General features: G+C 39.4%; 1 protein-coding gene across 1 annotated transcript in view; it reads left to right on the top strand.

The window, feature by feature from the left end:
- The first annotated feature begins 7,707 nt into the window (after nucleotides 1–7,707).
- The window catches only part of ZNF484 (zinc finger protein 484), a 48,711-nt gene continuing 37,083 nt past the window's right edge, over nucleotides 7,708–19,335 (top strand). The window contains exon 1 of the mRNA XM_063100370.1: nucleotides 7,708–7,786. The gene's annotated coding sequence lies outside the window, so the exon portion shown is untranslated. The remainder of the gene's footprint in view (nucleotides 7,787–19,335) is intronic.

The raw sequence follows: 19,335 nt of genomic DNA, 5'->3' as shown, positions 1-19,335 counted from the left end.
CCCACAACTAACATCATATTTGACAAAGAAAAACTAAAACCTTTTCCTCTAAGATCAGGAGGAGCAAGACAAAGAAGCCCACTTTCACTAATTCTATCCAACATAGTACTGGATGTTCTAGTCAGAGCAATTAGACAAAAAAAAAAAAAAAGAGAAAAAAGACATCCAAATTGGAAAGGAAGAAATAAAATTATCTTTGTTCATAGATAAGATAATCTTATATGTGGAAAACCCTAAAGATTCCACACACCAAAAACAAAAAGAAAATGTTAATTACTAAATTCAGGGAAGTTGCAGGATACAAAATCAACATATGAAAGTCAGTTGTATCTCTATACACTAACAATAAACAATCCAAAAAGAAAATTTTTAAAACATCCATTTATTAAAAAGAATTTTAAAAACTTAAGAATAAACTTAACCAAGGAGACTAAAGACTTGTTACACTGAAAACTACAAAACATTGCTGAAAGATATCAAATAAGCCACAAATAAGTGGAAAAACATCCTGTGTTTGTGGTTAAGAAGACTTGATATCATTAAAATGTCCATACTACCCAAAGCAATCTACAGATTCAATGCAATCCCTATCAAAATGCCAATGGCTTTTTTTGCAGAAGTAAAAAAACCAATCCTCAAATTCATATGAAATGTCAAGGGACCCCCAATAGCCAAAACAATCTTGAAAAAGAAGAACAAAGCTGGAGGACTCACACTTCCTGATTTCATGTTACAAAACTATAGTAATCAAGCAGTGTGGTATTGGCATAAAGACAGATAAATATACCAATGCAACAGAATAGCCCAGAAATAAATGATTGTATACACAGATGAATGATCTTTGATTAAGGTGCCAAGGCCACACAATGCAAAAAGGACAGTCTTTTCTACAAATGGTGTTCAGAAAACTGAATATTCATATGCAAAAGAATAAATTTGGATTCTTATCTTTCACCATACACAAAAATTAACTCAAAATGGATTAAAGACTTAAATGTGAGATCTAAAACTATAAAACTCCTTGAAGAAAACATAGGGAAAAAGCTTTATGACAATGGATTTGGCAATGATTTCTTGAACATGACACTAAAAGCACAGGCAACTAAAGCAAAGGTAGACAAATGGTACATCAGAATTAACAAATTCTGTGCATCAAAGGAAATAATCAAGAGTACAAAAGCAACCTACATAATGGGAGAAAATATTTATAAATAATATATTAAGGGGTTAATATTCATTATATATAAAGAACTTCTACAACTCCACAACAAGAAAACAAATTATCCAATTTAAAAATTGGCAAAGGACTTGAACAGAAATTTCCAAAGAAATATACATATTATCAATTAACATATGAAAAGATGCTCAACATCACTAATCGTAGTAGAATGCAGATGAAAAGCACAGTGAGATATCTCTTAACACTCATTAGGATGGCCATTATTATTTTTATTTATTTATTTTTTGACCGGCAAGGGGATTGCAACCCTCAGCTCAGTGTCGTCCGCATCATGCTCAGCCAGTGAGTGCACCAGCCATCCCTACGTAGGATCCAAACCCACGGCCTCGGCGCTATCAACACTGCACTCTCCCGAGTGAGCCATGGGGCCAACCCCCATTATTTTTTTAATTGAAAGAAAAAACAATACAAAGTGTTGGTGAGGATTTGGAGAATTCAAACCCTTATGCACTGTTGGTGGGAATGTAAAATGGTGCCCCTATTATGGAAAGTAGTATGATTGTTCCTCAAGAAAATTAAAAATAGAATTACATTATGATCCAGCAATCCCAGTTCTGGGTATATATTCAAAAGAATTGAAATCAGGATCTTGAAGAAATATCTGCACACCCATGTTCACTGCAGATATTATTCACAATAGCCAAGAGGTGGAAGCCCCCAAATGTGTGTTCCCAGATGAATGGATGAAGAAAATGTGGTGTATACATACTGTGGAATATTACTCAGTCTTAAAAGGAAGGAAATCTTGTCACGTGCTGCAACACGGATGAACCTTGAGGACATTATGCTGAGAGAAATAAGCCAGTCACAAAAAGACACATACAGTATGATTCCACTTACATCAGATAACTATAGTAGACAAACTCATAGAAATAGTAAGTACAATGGTGGTTACCAGGGGCTGCATGGATGAGGAAATGAGCAGCTGTTCAATGGGAACAGAATTTCAGTTTTGCAACATGAAAAGTTCTAGAGATCTTTTGCCCAACAATGTGGACATAGTTAATACTACTGGACTGTACACTTAAAAATAGTTAAGAAGGCAAATTTTATGTTATTTGTTCCTTATCACACAGTTAAAATTTTTTTCAAAAATACTTGGGAGCTTATCAAAGGCATATAAGCCAACCTGAAAGAGCTCCCATAAGCCAAAGCTGGAACAATTTGGACAACAAAGTAATTTAGTATTGGATTTTAACCCAAAGTATAAAATTAATTTCCATCTGTCCACACTGATATAAACAAATGACTGAATAAATAAATGAGAGAGAAGAGATTAATCTGTACTAAATTATAATTTAAGTATATACACCACCTTAAAATGGTGGACCTTAACTCTCCACCTCTTGAGAGTGGGCTCTACTTAGTGATTTGCTTTTGAAGAATAGAGTGTGGAAAGGGGGAAATAACATTACAGTTGAGAATGCTAGCAAAGACTACCTTGGACAGGTGATAAAGGTTAACATCGTCAGTCATAAGTCATGTTGGTAGCATGTACCCTTGATATAATCTAATGAAAATGGTACTTCACCTGTATTGCCCTTCCAAGAACCTATAACTCCAGTCTAACCATGAGAAAAATATCAGACAACCCAAAACTGGGAGACATTCTACAAAATACCTGACTCTTCAAAATTGTCAATGTCATCAAAAACCAGGAATGTCTCAGAAACTGTCACTGACCAGAGGAAGCAAGGAAACATAAAGACCGAATATAATGTGGCATCCTGGATGTGATCCAGGAACAGAAAAACGATACCAGGGGGAAACACATGAAATTGAGATAATGAGTAGAGTTTAGTTAACAGTATTACATCAATGTCAGCTCATTAGTTGTGAAAAATGTACTGTAATAATACAAGATGTTAGAAATGTGGTAAACTGGGTGTGGAATATATTAAAACTCTATTATCTTTGCATCTTTTCTATAAATCTGAAGCTATTTTAAAATAAAAAGTTAAGGGCCGAGCCCGTGGCGCACTTGGTAGAGTGCAGTGCTGGCAGCGCGGCGACGCTCCCGCCGCGGGTTCGGATCCTATATAGGACTGACCGGTGCACTCACTGGCTGAGTGCCGGTCACGAAAAAACGACAAAAAATAAATAAATAAATAAATAAATAAATAAAATAAAAAGTTAATTTTTAATAAGTGGAAGAAATTGATATTAGAAATCTGTATATAATAGTATCCAAAAATGTATAATACTCAGGGATAAGTTTGACCAAAGGTGTGTAGGACCTGTACACTGAAAGTTACAAACACTTCTTAGAGATAATAAAGAAAATCTGTATAAATAGAAGAGAGAAATCATGTTTGTATTGGTCACCTAGGGCTGCCATAACAAAATACCAGAGACTGGGTGGCTTAAACAACAGAAATTTATTTTCTTGCATTTCTAGAAGCTAGAAGTCTAAGATCAAGGTGTCAGCAAGTTTGGTTCTTCCTGAGGCCTCTTTCCTTGGCATGATCAGTGTATCCTCACCTGTGCACTCACTCCTGGTGTCTCTTCCTCCTCTTATAAGAACACTCCTATTGGATTAGGGCCTCACCTTATGATCTCATTTAATTTTAATTACCACTTAAAAGGCCCTATCTCCAAATACAGTTAGTTACACTGGGGGTTAGGGCTTCAACATATGAATTTTGGGAAACAATTCAGTCCATAACATTGCTCATGGATAAAGAATCAGTATTGTTAAGCTGACAATTCTTCCAAATTTATATATATAAATATAAATATATATTCAATGTATTCTTAGTCAAAATCTGGAAAGGCTTTCCCTCATAGAAATTAACCAGCTAATTAAAAATTTTATCTGGAAATACAAAAGATTTAGAAAAGCCAAAACACCTTACAAAGAGAAATACAAAGTATAAGGATTTACACAATCTAATTTCAAGACTTATAAATCTACAATTTTAGACTATGGAATCGGCATAAAGATAAACAAATAAATCAATAGGACAGAATAGAGAAACCAGATTTACTAAAATATGGCAAAAACACTGTTCAGGAAAAGGACGGACGAGAGGACAAGGGATGACAAACATTTGATGCCTAGATGGCTATCAAGTCAACCATTGTATGAAACAGAAGCTGAGCTCTGGTCCATTCCTGGACGTAAAAGTTACCAATGGCATTTAGAAATGGTCTATTCATCTCCCAAGGAGTTGGCTCACTGGATATGTAAAAAAATGCAAACTAATGAGAGACAGGCTGAATGTGCAATGCCTGGTTATTGTGAGCTATGATAGCTAAAATAAAAGCAAAGGATAGAGTTGAGACAAATCCAGTGCTGTGCTAAACTCAGATTTCGGCTAGTCCAGGCTATGGCCAGCAATCTCACAGCCATTACCAAAAGGAAAAGTTGTTGTGGGATAACGTGCTGCCTCCATGACCTCTGGTCACCAAGACAGCAGTTCACATATTAAGGGTAGGGTAGGGACAAAAACAGAGAATTACGAAAACTGGGGGACATTGTTTGAAAGAGTTGTTCCATTTTGTGGATTGATATCACCACCTTCTGGAATGACCTTTACTAAAATGATTGCGAGTGTGGCAAACTTAGGAGCAGTCCCCTTGGTTTGAAAATACTGCAGAATAGAAGAGCATGTTTACTTTGATGCAAGATCCACATCTTATAAGTGAACAATCACAGATGGGTTTACAAGACTCCAGCACACAGAAGCCTGCTCCTCAGGGGATGACTATTCTAGTAGACTGGATGAAGGTTATCGTAAATTGTGTTTATCCTGATATGATGAATTGTCCTGCACTTCCTTAAAATACAACGTGGAATACCCCAGAGGAAGTGACTAATACCCTACGTATACAGCCCATGCTGAATGGGGTTATGATGAGCAGGATGTCCATTCACATAATACCCCCCTATCCAGTTCAGAGGAGCCTGCCAAGAGTCTGATCAAGGAGGGAATCGTTGTCGGCTGACTGGGTCTTCCAGAACTGCCTAGAACAGGAGTGCTGAAAGCAGACATATTTTTCTTGTTCCCAAATTTAGGGAGAAAAACACTCAGTATTTCATTATTTAGTTTGATGTTAGCTGTAGTTTTTTTCCTAATTTAGGAAGTTTGCCTCTATTCCTAATTCCTAACAGTTTTTTATTTTTATATTTTGATTTTTTAAACGTATCCTTCATCTTAGATCGAACAGTTTTTTAAAAAAACAACATAAACAGTGTTGAATTTTGTCATATGCTTTTTCTACATCAATTGATATGATCATGTGAATATGTTCATCGTTAGCTTGTTAATATGGTGGATTACACTGATTTATTTTTGAATATTCAAACAGCCTTTTATTTCCAGAATAAATGTCACTTGTTCATGGTTTGTAATTATTTTTATATATTGTTAAATTCTTTTTGCTGACTTTTTTTTTTTTTTTTTTTGGCAGCTGGCTGGTATAGGGAACCAAACCCTTGACCTTGGTGTTACAACCAGCCGAGCTAACTGACCAGCCCCATTTTTGCTAATATTTTGTTGAGGACTTTTTTCATCTATATTCACAAGGAATATTAATCTCCTCCTCTTTTTCCTTCCCCTTCTCCCTCTCCCCCTCCTCTTCCGTCTTTGATTTGGTATCAGAGAAATAATGGCCTCATAACATCAGTTGAAATGTGTTCCTTTCTGTCCTTTATTCTAGAAGGATTGTGCAGAATTTGTGTTAATCCTTAAATATGTATTAGAATTCTCCCATGAAGCCAATTGGGCCTGAAGATTTCTTTTTCAGGTGTTTTAAATAATGACTTTAATGTTTTAAGAGTTCTCATTTATACTTCTTTGAGGAATTGATGCATTTTTATCTAAGTTGTCATAGAGTCGTAGTATTCTTTTCTTACTCTTTTGATGTCTTCAGTGTCTAAAGAGGTATCTCCTGTTTCATTCTTGATATTGGTAATTTCTGTCTCCTCTATAGGCTTGTCAATTTTATTGATCTTTCTGTAGAACCAGGTTTTGTTTAATTGATTTTTCTCTATTATTTTTCTTTTCTGATTTCATTGATTTCTGCTTTTATCCTTATTATTTCCTTTCTTTTGCTTGCTTTGGGTTTATTTTGCTCTTTTCTAGTTTATTGAAGTGGGGGCTTGGCTATTGATTTGAGAATTTCTTCTTTTTTAATGTAAACTGTTAGTGGTATAAATTTTCCTCTCGCCATTGTTTTAGTTCATCCCACAAGTTTTGATATATTTTGTTTTCATTTTAGTTCATCTTAATGTGTTTTAAAAATTTGAGACTTCCTCTTTGAACCATGGATTATTTAGCATTGTGTTCCCAAGTATTTAGAGATTTTCCTGTTATCTTGGTGTTATTGATTTCCAGTTTGATTCTATTGTGTTCAGAGAACACAGTCTATGATTTCACTTGTTTTAATTTTTTTTATTCAGTTAATTTTACTTATAGCTTTATTTTATTTTTTACATTTCAGAGCATTACACAATTACATTTTCTCATGTTCTGGCCTCCAAACAGTTACTCTAAACGGAAATATTTTTTAAATTGTCAAATTTGGTATATCCAATATGCAACAATTACACATGACAATTAATTCACAAACTGTAATTTACTAGGATGTGTCCTAAGAATTTAGGAACAGCTGGTCAGGAGAAACCTGACCAAATTCAGCAATCAACTATGTACATATCCAAAACCAAACCTTTCTAAACTCCCAAACCAGACGCTTGAAAGTTTCTGTTAAATTTCCATTGGACAAGACAGAGTGATGATTCAAACCCATGCAGTTTTGACAGTTTTAATCCCAAATACTGGGCTGTTTCCCCAGTCTGTAACTTAATAGCAAGCATTTGTTTGTCGGACACCTAAATATCAAACTTTTACACTATTATGTGCATAGAAAAGCCAAGTGTTCATTATTTAAAAAACAAGTAGTTATTAAATATCCACACTGTTGCCCCAGCTCACAGGCACTTACTGCAATCCCAGATTTAACTGTTTTAAATTTGTTGATTTATTTTATGGTGCAGGTTATGGCATGTCTTGATAAATGCTAAATGGATGCTTGAATAGAATGTGTGTTCTGCTGTTTTGGGGTGGATTATTCTGTAAATGTTAATTGGCTCCGATTGGTTGATAGTGTTGAGTCCACAGAGGGACGAGGAAAAGACTGTGGGTGACCTGGTCTGACAGGCTCTGGTTGCATCTCGGCTTTGTCGAGAGGGACAGAACTCCGTTTGCTTCCTTTCTGTCTGACAGCTCTCAGCCCCACGGTCTCTACATCTCTGCAATATGGCCGCCCGCAGGCCACAGTGTCTGCATGGGCGTCGCCATTTTGGCGCCAAGCCCTAGCTACAGAAACAGGAGCGGGTCTGGCAGAGCGCCATGTCGACTACTGGCAACTTTCGGCCACGAAGCCTCTGTTGAGCATGCGCACAGCCAGGAGGCGCCGTACGGAATCCCGCTGGGACGGGGCGGGACTGAGAAAAGGGAAGTGGGTCTTGTTTCAGTTGTTGGACTCTAGTCATCGCCCGAGGCAGATGACCACTGTCCTGAGAGCGTGGGTGAGGGGCAGGTGAGTGCAGGGATGGGAGCATCTGTGAGCGGAGCGAAGAAGGGTCTCTGACGTCCGTGACGAGCCATCGGAGCAGTGATGGGGCGGGCAGTGGATGGAAAAATTGGGGTTGGCGTGGTCTTTGATGGTGGGTCTGCGGGTGCAGTGAGGGCGGCCCGTGGGGTCTTTGATGGTGGGTCTGTGGGTGCAGTGAGGGCGGCCCGTGGGGTCGTTGATGCTGGGTCTGTGGGTGCAGTGAGGGCGGCCCGTGGGGTCGTTGACGGTGAGTCTGCGGGTGCAGTGAGGGCGGCCCGTGGGGTCTTTGATGGTGGGTCTGCGGGTGCAGTGAGGGCGGCCCGTGGGGTCGTTGATGGTGGGTCTGCGGGTGCAGTGAGGGCGGCCCGTGGGGTCGTTGATGGTGGGTCTGCGGGTGCAGTGAGGGCGGCCCGTGGGGTCGTTGACGGTGGGTCTGCGGGCGGAGTGAGGGCGGCCCGTGGGGTCGTTGATGGTGGGTCTGCGGGTGCAGTGAGGGCGGCCCGTGGGGTCGTTGACGGTGGGTCTGTGGGCGGAGTGAGGGCGGCCCGTGGGGTCGTTGACGGTGGGTCTGTGGGCGGAGTGAGGGCGGCCCGTGGGGTCGTTGACGGTGGGTCTGCGGGTGCAGTGAGGGCGGCCCGTGGGGTCGTTGACGGTGGGTCTGTGGGCGGAGTGAGGGCGGCCCGTGGGGTCGTTGATGGTGGGTCTGCGGGTGCAGTGAGGGCGGCCGTGGGGTCGTTGATGGTGGGTCTGCGGGTGCAGTGAGGGCGGCCCGTGGGGTCGTTGATGATGGGTCTGTGGGCGGAGTGAGGGCGGCCCGTGGGGTCGTTGATGGTGGGTCTGTGGGTGCAGTGAGGGCGGCCCGTGGGGTCGTTGATGGTGGGTCTGCGGGCGGAGTGAGGGCGGCCCGTGGGGGAACATAAGTGAGGGTGTGAACGATGCAGATCTTGATTGATTTCTTCTGTCTTTCATGCTGTGGTCTGTTTGCATTTCTGTTTCTGATTAATTATCATGGTATATTTCGCTAGGGATTTAAAAAATATTTTATTGCCATGGAGTTGCATGTAAGTTTCCATTTACCTTATTTTGTTCTCTTGCATATCCAGGTTAGGAGCTCTTTTGTCATTCCTGTTATTTATATATCATTCTTTCATTCTCTCTCTTTTTTTACATCAGTCATCTAAAAGGTTTATCTATTTTATTGGACATTTTGAAATACTGGCTCTTGGTTTGGTTTATACTCCCTACTCCTTTTATATTTTTTCTTATTATTTTTAGTTACTTTTCCCACCCCCCCCCTTTTGATGTAATTTGTTGTTCTTTCCGTTATCTTCTTAAGTTTTGTGCTGGATACATTTAGGGTTGTAAAGTTTCTTTAACTACATCTTTGTGTGATATATAAATTCAATTTGATGTTTCATTTTGATCCTGAGTTATTTAGGAAAGTCTCTTCATGCGCGAATTATTAAGATATGTTTTAATTTTTAATTGTATTGTATTATCAGAAAATGTAGACTGTTTAGTCTTAACAATTAAATGTTTATGAAGATTTTCTTTGAAGCCAATGTACACAATGAACTTTGTTCAATAGATACAAGAGAAAGAATATGTTTTGTTTGTATGATACAAAGTTCTGTTTACGTGCATTAAATCTAGCTTGTTTGTAATTTTCAAGTCTTCTTTATCTTTCCTGATTTTGGTCTACTTGATTCATCTAATCTGGAAGAGATGCAATAAAAATCTCACACTTTTTAAACAGTTTACTTTGTAGTTCTGTTTACTTTTTTGGTAGTTCTGTGTGTGTGTGTCTGGGAGAGGGGCATACATACACCTAATGGTTAATGCATTTTGTAGTTTGGATACTATTATTATAGGATCCTCATTTTCAACAAAAAACACTTTTAACCTTGAATTCCTCTTTGATATTACATCGCCACCCCTGCTTTCACTTTTATTGCATTTGGATGGTGTATTTCTGTCTAGGGCTTTATTTTATATTCATATTTGTCTTTGTTTTAGATGAGTACTTGTAAACAATAGATATCTTTTGTTTTTTTCAAATCCAACCTATAGTATCTGTCTGGTGATTGGAGAATTTTATCTCTTAAGTTTAATGTAGTAATGTACTTACCTGATTTTATGCCTTCCATTTTATGTTTACTGTTTATTTTAATTCTATTATTGTTTGCTTTTCCTTTTCATACTTCATTGGATTAATGAAATTTCTGTTCATCATATTCATTCTACACCCCTGTTTTTTCCTAAAATAACTAGGCATATTTTGTCATGTTATTAATTTCCTCTTTAACGGCCACCTTATCACATCATCATGTTGTTGTTCTTTATAATTATATATCTCTTGACTTGAGAGTTCTTGGTTTTCTCTTGTCCTTCCTCCCTCTTCTGTCATTCCATAAGAGCGGAAAGGGTGTTTTCAGTAGAGCTTTCATTTCTGAAAATGTCTCTCTCTCAGGCCCTAACAGAGGAGTGGTCTTTTACATGCTGTTTCTGATATCATTTAGCTTTCATTACTGTGGATGAAGAGTCTTTTGGTTTCCTTCATTCTTTCTCTGTAAATAATCTGTTCTTTCACATGTGCTTAGATTTAGAAGTGTTTTTGATTTTAAATTTATACTTGACACTCAAGAATTTCCCCAGATTAGTTCATCAGTTCAGTTCCTGTAGTGCATCTGGAGCAGTCTGTGGGAAAGGCCAGTGGTAGAGGCCTCCTCGTGTTGTGGTGAGAGGAGTGTCTGGTGCAGGTGTGCGTGGGACTGGGGCTTTTGGGATGGCTGATGGAAATGCACAGTGGCTAGTAATACAGGCGTGGAAGCTAGTATTGGGGACATAGGATTGATCGATAGAGAGCCGGGACCATCAGGGTAGAGGCGTTGGGGGCTCTGTGATCCGGGGCTGTAGGATGAGTGTTTTAGGGCCAATGGGCAGCAGAACACGGGGATTATTGATTCCAAAGCCTGAGTAATGACTTTTGGAAGTGGTTCACTGTGTGGAGATGGACACTTGGAGCAGATTGATGTGTGGGAGTAAGAAGTTAACAGCCAGGGTTGGTGGTAACTTGAAGAGCCTGTGAAGTCAGATAATGTCTGCTGTAGTAATCACATTCTTTGTGGATTGCTGATTTTGTAATATTAGCAATAGCTAATGTTTGGTGAGTGCTTATGTGCTATGCATGGGCTGGTCCTTTTCAAGTATTATGAAATAGGTTTGTTTATCCAAAAAATGTAAAGATGAGAAAACTGAGACTAGGTGCTTCTCCTGATTTTCACAGCTAGAAGGTGAAGATCTGGGATTCAAATCTACACTCATTTTGCTCTGTACCTCATGATCTTTTCCCTGTGCCATCTGTTCTCACTGTTGCATGCAGTGACTGCATCATGTCTCTGAGCACTCTTAGGAGGACAGCTGACTGGCTCTCACACTGTGGCACTGTCTGTGCATAGTCCCTCTATATTTCCACAGAACCCTGAGGTCAGACCACTTAGTTGAGCCGTCAGGTCCCTTTTTCAGACTCCAGCCCTGCTCTGCCCAGTAGTGCCGGAAGTCTTTAGATGTTGACCCAGCTTTGGGGAACGTGGGAAGATTGAAATTCTAAGATACACAGAGGCGAGGCCCAGTGTGAATGTGCCAGTTAAGGAGTGCTAGTCCTGGAGGTAGCATCTGACACGGGAGGAGTGACAGTGCCTGTGGGGGAAAAGGAGGCATCCCAGAAGCAGGAATTTTCTCAGAGCTGGACTTGCTAAAACAAAGCACAATCCATTTGCCAATAGTGGATGATGTAATTATATCCTGAGACTACTCCTTGCAACGAGAGATTTAAAAAAATTTTTTTTATTCTAGAAATTTTCCTTAAAAATACACAAAAATAGAATGATGTAATGAACCCCATTATGCCCTCACCACTAGTCTCAACAGTTACCAACATTTTGCCAGTGTTGTTTTATCTATTCGTTTCCACTTACTTTGTTTTTACCAGAATATTTATTTATTTATTTATTTATTTTTTATATGAAAACAAAATTTATTGCTTACAGTTTCAGAGGCTGAGAAGTCCGAAATACAGAGAACACATCTGGTGAGGGTGTTCTTCGGTCGTGGCTTTACAGCAATGCAGGGGTCTCACATGGCAGAAAATGGAAAGCAGAGAGAGAGAGACTCTCACGTGCCCTCCTTTTGAAGCTCTCAGAACCATGCCCATGAGATTCATTATTAATCCATTCATTAGGGCATGGTCATCAGAATTTAATCACCTCTTCAAGACCTCACCTTTCAACTACCATGATAGGATTTCCCACCCTCAACAGTTACAGTGGGGATGAAGTTGTAATGACTTTGGGGGATCATTCAATTCACTGCCATACATGAAAATACTTGGTAAAGTTTCCAACACTGTTAACTGTTAAATGAATGGTAGCAACTATTACTATCAATTTCTTTTTTTTTTTTTTTTCTTTTTCGTGACCGGCACTCAGAGAGTGAGTGCACCGGCCATTCCTATATAGGATCCGAACCCGCGGCCGCTGGGACCGCTCCCAGCGCCGCACCCTCCCGAGTGCGCCACAGCCTCGGCCCTACTATCAATTTCATTACTTGAGAGAAACAAACGTCTTATTCAAGGAGCAAGGTATGGGCCTAATTAAGTCTGCCATGTTGGAGCTTAAGAAAAACAGGTCAGTTTTGCCAGCAGCAGTGCACTCGAGTATTTTTTTGAAGAAGAAGAATTTCTTTTTTTTTTCACTCAAGTATTTTAGTAAGGACAATCTGATCCATTCTCTGTCTATGAATTCAATCTCTAATTCTTTTTTTTTTCCTTTTTTAAATTTTATTTTGTCTATATACAATGTGGTTGATTATTGTGGCCCATTACCGAAACCTCCCTCCCTCCTCCCTCCCCCCCTCCCTCCAACAATGTCCTTTCTGTTTGCTTGTCGTACCAACTTCAAGGAATTGTAGTTATTATGTCTTCTTCCCCCCCGCCCCCGGGTTTTGTGTGTGTGTGAATTTATTTATTTATTTTTAGCTCCCACCAATAAGTGAGAACATGTGGTATTTCTCTTTCTGTGCCTGACTTGTTTCACTTATTATAATTCTCTCAAGGTCCATCCATGTTGTTGCAAATGGCAGTATTTCATTCGTTTTTATAGCTGAGTAGTATTCCATTGTGTAGATATGCCACATTTTCCGTATCCACTCATCCGATGATGGACATTTGGACTGGTTCCAACTCTTGGCTACTGTAAAGAGTGCTGCGATGAACATTGGGGAACAAGTATACCTTCGACTTGATTATTTCCATTCCTCTGGGTATATTCCCAGCAGTGGGATAGCTGGGTCATATGGCAGATCTATCTGCAATTGTTTGAGGAACCTCCATACCATTTCCCATAGAGACTGCACCATTTTGCAGTCCCACCAACAATGTATGAGAGTTCCTTTGTCTCCGCAACCTCGCCAGCATTTATCGTTCAGAGTCTTTTGGATTTTAGCCATCCTAACTGGGGTGAGATGGTATCTCAGTGTAGTTTTGATTTGCATTTCCCGAATGCTGAGTGATGTTGAGCATTTTTTCATATGTCTGTTGGCCATTCGTATATCTTCCTTAGAGAAATGCCTACTTAGCTCTTTTGCCCATTTTTTAATTGGGTTGCTTGTTTTTTTCTTGTAAAGTTGTTTGAGTTCCTTGTATATTCTGGATATTAATCCCTTGTCGGATGTATATTTTGCAGATATTTTCTCCCACTATGTTGGTAGTCTTCTAACTCTGTTAATTGTTTCTTTTGCTGTGCAGAAGCTCTTTAGTTTGATATAATCCCATTTGTTTATTTTTCCTTTGGTTGCCCGTGCTTTTGGGGTCGTATTCATGAAGTCTTTGTCCAGTCCTATTTCCTGAAGTGTTTCTCCTATGTTTTCTTTAAGAAGTTTTATTATTTCAGGGTGTATATTTAATTCTTTAATCCATTTTGAGTTGACTTTAGTGTATGGTGAAAGGTATGGGTCTAGTTTCATTCTCCTGCATATTGATATCCAGTTCTCCCAGCACCATTTGCTGAAAAGGCAGTCTCTTCCCCAGTGTATAGGCTTGGTGCCTTTGTCAAGATCAGTTGACTGTAGGTGTGTGGGTTGATTTCTGGATTCTCTATTCTATTCCATTGATCAGTGTGTCTGTTTTTATGCCAGTACCATACTGTTTTGGTTATTATAGCTTTGTAGCATAGTTTAAAGCCAGGTAGTGTTATGCCTCCGGCTTTATTTTTTTTGCTCAGCATTGCTTTGGCTATGCGCGTTCTTTTGTTATTCCATATAAATGTCTGGATAGTTCTTTCCATTTCTGAGAAAAATGTCTTTGGAATTTTGATGGGGATTGCATTGAATCTATATATCACTTTGAGTAGTATGGACATTTTCACTATGTTGATTCTTCCAATCCAAGAGCATGGGATATCTTTCCATCTTCTTGTATCCTCTCTAATTTCTCTCAGCAGTGGTTTGTAGTTCTCATGATAGAGATTTTTCACCTCCTTGGTTAACTCAATTCCTAAGTATTTTATTTTTTTGGTGGCTATTGTAAATGGGCAGGCTTTCTTGATTTCTCTTTCTGCATGTTCACTATTGGAGAATAGAAATGCTACGGATTTGTGTGTGTTGATTTTGTATCCTGCTACTTTACTGAAGTCGTTTATCACCTCCAAGAGTTTTTTTGTAGAGGCTTTAGGCTGTTCGATGTATAGGATCATGTCATCTGCAAATAGGGACAGTTTGACTTCGTCTTTTCCAATCTGGATGCCCTTTATTTCCTTCTCTTCTCTGATTGCTCTGGCTAGTACTTCCAACACTATGTTGAATAGGAGTGGTGAGAGTGGGCATTCTTGTCTAGTTCCTGTTCTTAAAGGAAAAGCTTTCAGCTTTTCCCCATTCAGGATGATATTGGCAGTGGGTTTGTTATATATGGCTTTAATTATGTTGAGATACTTTCCCTCTATACCTAACTTTTAGAGGGTCTTTGTCATGAATGAGTGCTGAATTTTATCAAATGCTATTTCAGCGTCTATAGAGATGATCATATGGTCCTTGTGTTTGATTTTATTAATATGGTGTATCACATTTATTGATTTACGTATGTTGAACCAACCTTGCATCCCTGGGATGAATCCCACCTGATCGTGGTGAATAATTTTATGTATGTGTTGCTGTATTCTGTTTGCTAGTATTTTAGTGAGGATTTTTGCATCTATATTCATCAAGGATATCGGCCTGTAGTTTTCTTTTTTGGTTATATCTTTACCTGGTTTTGGAATCAGGATGATGTTTGCTTCATAGAAAGAGTTCGGGAGATTTGCGTCTGTTTCAATCTTTTGGAATCGTTTGTAAAGAATTGGTGTCAATTCCTCTTTGAATGTTTTGTAAAATTCTGCTGTGAATGCATCTGGTCCTGAGCTTTTCTTTGTTGGGAGCTTTCTGATAACAGCTTCAATCTCCTTTTTGTTATTGGTCTGTTCAGATTTTCTACATCTTCATGGCTCAGGTTTGGGAGCTTGTGTCTGTCCAGAAATTTATCTATTTCCTCCAGATTTTCAAACTTGTTGGCGTATAGTTGTTTATAGTAGTCTCGAATGATTTCTTGTATTTCATATGAATCAGTTGTAATACTGCCTTTTTCATTTCTAATTTTTGTTATTTGAATCTTCTCTCTTCTTTTTTTTTTTTCAGCCACGCTAATGGTTTGTCAATTTCATTTATCTTTTCAAAAAACCAACTTTTTGATTCATTGATCTTTTGTATTGTTTTTTGGGTTTCAATTTCATTCAGTTCTGCTCTGATCTTAATGATTTCTTTCCGTCTGCTAACTTTAGGTTTGGATTGTTCTTGTTTTTCTAGATCTTTAAGGTGAAGTGTTAGGTTGTTCACTTGCCATCTTTCCATTCTTCTGAGGTGAGCATTTAATGCAATAAATTTCCCCCTTAATACTGCTTTTGCAGTATCCCACAGGTTTTGGTATGATGTATCATTATTTTCATTAGTTTCAAGAGATTTTCTGATTTCCTGCTTGATTTCTTCTTGGACCCATATGTCATTAAGTAGAATGCTGTTTAATTTCCATGTGTTTGTATAGTTTCCAGAATTTCGTTTGTTGTTAATTTCTAGTTTTAATCCATTATGGTCTGAGAAAATACATGGGATAATTCCAATTTTTAAAAATTTGTTGAGACTTGATTTGTGACCTAATATGTGATCTATCCTGGAGAATGATCCATGTGCTGATGAGAAGAATGAATATTCTGAGGTTGTTGGATGGAATGTTCTGTAGATATCTGCCAAGTCCAATTGGTCTAGAGTATTGTTTAGATCTTGTGTTTCTCTGCTGATTCTTTGCCTAGATGATCTGTTCAATATTGACAGTGGGGTGTTCAGGTCCCCTCCTATTATGGTATTAGTGTCTATTTCCATCTTTAGGTCTAATAGAGTTTGTTTTATAAATCTGGCTGCTCCAACATTGGGTGCGTACATATTTATGATTGTTATGTGTTCTTGATGGATCAGTCCTTTTATCATTATGTAGTGGCCCTCATTATCTCTTTTTATGGTTTTTAGTTTAAAGTTTATTTTATCAGATATAAGAATAGCTACTCCAGCTCGTTTTTCTTTTCTGTTTGCATGGTAAATCTTTTCCATCCTTTCATTCTTAGTCTATGTGAATCTTTATGGGTGAGTTGGGTCTCTTGAAGGCGGCATATAGTTGGGTCCTCCTTTTTAATCCAGTCAGCCAGTCTGTGTCTTTTGATTGGGGAATTTAAGCCTTTTACATTAAGAGTTGTTATTGAATAGTGTTGGTTTATTCTTAGCATTTTTTTGATTGTTGTTTGGTTGTCTTAGGTGTCTTTTGTTCCTTGCTTTCTGATTTACTGTTTGTTTTCTGTGTTTGTTGGTTCCTTAGGTAGTAGATAGCCTTTTTGTTTGTTTGTTTTCTCTTCATGAATGCCATTTTTATTATACTAGTGGGTTTAGATTTTTCTTGGGTTTTTATGGCAGTGGTAGTTATTTTTCAGGAACCAAACCCAGTACTCCCTTGAGAATTTCTTGTAAGGGTGGTCGTGTGGTAATGAACTCCCGCAGTTTTTGTTTGTCTGAGAAATATACTATTTGCCCTTCATTTTGGAAGGATAGCCTTGCAGGGTAGAGTATTCTTGGCTGACAATCTCTGTCTTTTAGTATTTTGAATATATCATCCCATTCCTTTCTGGCTTTTAGGGTTTGTGATGAAAAGTCTGATGTTAGCCTGTTTGGGGCTCCCTTATAGGTGATTTGATGTTTCTCTCTTGCAGCTTTTAAGATTCTCTCTTTGTCTTTGAGTTTTGCCAATTTGACTATAACATGTCTTGGAGAAGACCTTTTTGGGTCGAATACGTTTGGAGATCGTTGAGCTTCCTGGATCTGAAGATCTGTGATTTTTCCTATACCTGGGAAGTTTTCTGCCACTATTTTGTTGAATATGTTTTCAATGCAATCACCTTTTTCCTCCCCTTCTGGAATACCCATGACTCGGATATTTGAGCGCTTAAGGTTGTCTGATATCTCTCTCAGATTTTCTTCAATGCCTTTGATTCTTTTTTCTTTTTTTTTTTTATCTGCTTGTGTTATTTCAAATAGCCCATCTTCAAGTTCAGAGGTTCTGTCTTCAACTTCCACAAGCCTGTTGGTTAAACTCTCCATTGTGTTTTTTTATTTCGTTGAATAACTTCTTCAGTTCGGCAAGTTCTGCTACATTTTTTTCCAGGGCATTGATTTCCTTGTACATTTCCTCTTTCAGGTCCTGTATACTTTTCCTCGTTTCATCATGATGTCTAGCTGAGTTTTCTTGTATCTCATTCAGTTTCCTTAGAATTTTCACTCGAAATTCCTTGTCAGTCATTTCAAGGGCTTCTTGTTCTATAGGATCTAGAGCTTGAGATTTATTATCTTTTGGTGGTGTACTTTCTTGATTTTTTGTATTTCTGGTATCTTTTCTTTGATGTTTATTCATTGTGGCAGGGGGTTTCACAGTCCACAGGTTTGACACTATTGACTGACTAAGATGTTGCTGTGGTTGCCAATTTGGTATGGCTACCTCAGTGACTCCCTGTTCCCTGTGCTCTGGCCCGGGCTGCCAGGATGCTCCGAGGTACTGCAGAGCGTGTGGTCTCTGCAGAGCTTCCCCTTCCCCTTCAGGATGTCTCCCTGTTCTGTGCGCACTAGGCCGGGCTTGGGATGGAGCCGGGTGGGCGGTGAAGCCTACCTGCTGCTGGATTGCAGGGCAGCAGCGTGGACCCTGTGGAGTTCCCGCCTCCCCTGTCGGAGGACTCCCCGCTCTGTGTGCACTGGGCTGGGCTGGGAACGAAGCCGGGTGGCTGCGGTGAAGCCTACCTGTTGGATCACGCAGTGGCAGCCCTGCAGGGCGTGTGGTCTCCGTGGAGCTTCTGCCGCTCCTGCTGGACGTCTCCCTGTCTCCGCTGCCGGTTGATTCGCTTCCAGCTCCAGGGACGGCGGGTGGGGGTGTGGGTCAGAAGCCGCGTTCACCGCTGCAGCCCGGGTTGACGCAGCCCGGGTTGACGCACGCCGGCTCAGGCCTCCCCTTTCCAGTCTGCAGCTGCGGCTGCAATGCTGGCCGTGGCGCACCAGCGGGTCGTGCGCACGGGTTGGGGGAAGATTACCGGTTCTCGGCAGGGTAAAGACACCCTTTCCAAGCCGTTCCTTTGCGCCGATTCTGCTACAGCTGCTTCTGGCGCGGGCCTCAGGCTGCTTCTATTCGTGGCAGAAAAGCGGCAGGCAGCTCTCCCAATCTCTGATTAGTTTCAGAGGCTAGGAAGTCCAAAGTCCAGGGAACACATCTGGTGAAGGCTTTATTTGATGGTGACTTCAGTGACAGTGAGGTATCACATTCTAGAAAAAGTGGAGCAGAGAGGGACAGTAACCTCCTCATTCACTCTCCTTTTAAAGCCCTCCAAACCATGCTCATGACCACCATCATTAATCCATTCACTACAGCCTTACCAGAATATTTAATAATACCTGATATCACATTATTTCACCCAGTACTTTAGCATACAGGTCTAACTGATGTGGACTTTATTTTTTTTCATAACCACCATGCTGTTACCCACCAAACAAAAGTTACAGTAACGTTCTAATATCATCTGTTACTCAGCCCATATCAAGTGTCCCTTATTATGTAAAAAATGACTTTTTAAACTTTTTACTGTAAACATTTCAAACATTCAAAAGTAGAGCAAGTAGTATAATAAACCCCCATATACCCATCAACCCACTTCCACAATTATTAACTCATGCCCAATTGTGTGTCATCTATACCCTTCCTTCCCCCACATTTTCCCCTTCTGGTGGATTATGTTGAAGAAAATCTCAAACATTATGTCATTTCATCCATAAATATATCAATACATAAATCTAAAGATAAGTACTTTTAATAAAAATAGCCATAGTACTCATCACATTTTCTAAAATTATGTATGTTTTGAAATATAATT

The sequence above is a fragment of the Cynocephalus volans genome, chromosome 6 (genome assembly GCF_027409185.1).
Source record: "Cynocephalus volans isolate mCynVol1 chromosome 6, mCynVol1.pri, whole genome shotgun sequence".
Classification (NCBI taxonomy): Eukaryota; Metazoa; Chordata; class Mammalia; order Dermoptera; family Cynocephalidae; genus Cynocephalus; species Cynocephalus volans.
The sequence above is the reverse complement of the archived record's forward strand: the minus strand, read 5'-3'. Positions and strand labels throughout refer to the sequence as shown.